Genomic DNA, 2,500 nt, shown 5'->3' with positions numbered 1-2,500 from the left:
CTGTGAGAAGTAAACTGAAGACGTCTTTGTGGCGGCCACGTTGATGTTTTCTAACAGTATTGAGCCAGTCATACAAATATTACAGAATTAGCTAAAAATTGTAAACAAAAAACGGATTGCTTATAGGAAAATTTCCGCTTGACATAAGGAAATTCCAAATTTGTAAAGTGGACATTTAATGAAAAAAGAACAAAACCCAAGCCATGTAAATTTTAAGTAGAAAGCAGGTGTGACTGTCTGGCTGTGTGGCAAGGAACCTGTTTATCAATCACATGGTTCCAGGTTCAGTCCCATGAAACCTAACCTTAGGCAAGTTTTTTTCTACTATAGCCTCGGGCTGACCAAAGGATCTGGAAGACGGAACCTGAAAAAAACCCGTCATATATGTGGTGTATATAATATATTATATATATATATATAATTATATATATATTATATATATATATATAATACAGCGTGTCTTTGTCTCTGTGCTTTGTCCCCCACTACAGCTTGACAACCAGTGTTGATATTTTTATGCTGTAACTTAGCAGTACGGCAAAAAGAGATTGATAGAATAAGCACTACCCTTAAAAATAATTGATACTGGCGTCTATACGTTCGATTATGATTCTTCAAGGTGGTGCAACAGCATGACCGCGGTCTAATGACTGAAACAAATATACGATAAAAGTCTAGGAGAAAACCATTTAGTATAACACCACAATATTTCCTAATGGCTTGGGCAATGGGATGTTGGAAACCCTGTGGTTTTCTCATGCTAAATATAAGTAATTCTTACCTATGACGGGTCTTAACCTCATTGTTTAATGATGTGGGTTTTCTTTTAAATTCTTTCGTAAAAATAATCATTTCTACTGGAGGCACAAGGCCTGAAATTTGTGGGAAGGGGACTAGTCGATTACATCGATTCCAGTGTTTAACTAGTACTTAATTTATCCACTCTGAAAGGATGAAAGGCAAAGGCGACCACCGCTGAATTTGAACTCAGAACGCAGCGACGGGCGAAATACTGCTATACATTTTTCCCGGCGTGCTAACAATTCTGCCAGATCGCCGCTTTCTTCTTTTATAAAATGATAAAATAGTGAAATTGTAAAGACGTTAGAACAGTGGTTATCGTGTTTGTTTGTTTGTCCATGGACAAGATATCTCAAGAACCGCTGGATGGATTCGCATGAAACTTTCAGGGATGTTTGGCGCGTGACCGGCTCGAGCTGATTAGATTTTGGGATCGATTTGGTACCGGACAAGGATTCTGGATTATTTGTTATATTTACTTTACATGATTACGATCTTACGTTCACTTTCAAGTTTTTCTCAATTATCTCCCATTACGCTGTTTTCAAAGTTTTATTTTCATTTCTCTATTATTAATTTTACTCATATCTCTATCTTCGTAGAAAATGATGGATAAAGAAATTAAAATAAATATACAAATGGCTGCAAAACCGTTCAGAAATTAAATAATACTAACATATTTTCGTAATATATATATATCACATATCATACATACGCATTAACACTACAGTATATTTACATATATACATACATCTTTACATCGATTTAAAACAACAGGAATACTAAAGGAAGGCCGGAATTTGAGAGGAGAGAAAACCAAAAGGACTCATGCTATTCGTTTAAAAATTCCTGAGAACTTATTATTACTTCCACCTTAGAAACTATTTTGAATGGTGAATTTGTTAACTTCGCTTGTATTAGATAAAGATAAACTACTTATTAGTATTACTAAATGTTCTACAGCATTTCATGACTACCACTAGGATCGATCAGGTACCGGACAAGGATTCTGGATTATTTTTCCGTTTTTTTTAAAATTTTTTACTTAATTTTTGAGAGCAATCGGGTTCATTTTTAGTATTCTCGTTTGTGAGGGCAGTCGAGTTTATTTCAGATATTCTCATTTAAAAAATTATCTCTGGCCAATCGTCGAGGACACGTTAGTGTTGCTTTCGCGGAGGTTTGCGCTCTCTGAGTGCTCTTGTTGTTGTTGGTATTATTGTTATTATTATTATTATTATGTAGTCTTATTTATATTATGCGCTTTCACTGCACTACCGAGCGCAGCTCTATGTTCCTTGGTTCCCAGCTCTGTCGTGTCTGTGATTATTATTATTATTATTATTATTATTATTATTATTATTATTATTATTATTATTATTATTATTGTTATTGTTATTATTATTATTATTATTATTATTATTATTATTATTATTATTATTATTATTATTATTATTATCATCATCATCATCATCATCACTGCTATGCTTGTTATTGTTATTTTATTAAGTTTTGACATGAACACCTTTTACAGAGCTCCTGCAGGCTTATCAATGGACAAAAATGTTTTTCTTTCAGTTTGAAATATTAGCAAAAATCTTTCGATTAATGAAGGCTACACCCCAGTCCCGGGTGGAAGAATAGTTCGTCTTTGACATTCTCTGTAATTGTGTGTATTTTGGCAAGAGGCCATTGGCAT

This window comes from Octopus sinensis, unplaced genomic scaffold (assembly GCF_006345805.1).
Source record: "Octopus sinensis unplaced genomic scaffold, ASM634580v1 Contig16288, whole genome shotgun sequence".
Lineage (NCBI taxonomy): Eukaryota > Metazoa > Mollusca > Cephalopoda > Octopoda > Octopodidae > Octopus > Octopus sinensis.
This window is presented reverse-complemented; position numbering follows the sequence as displayed.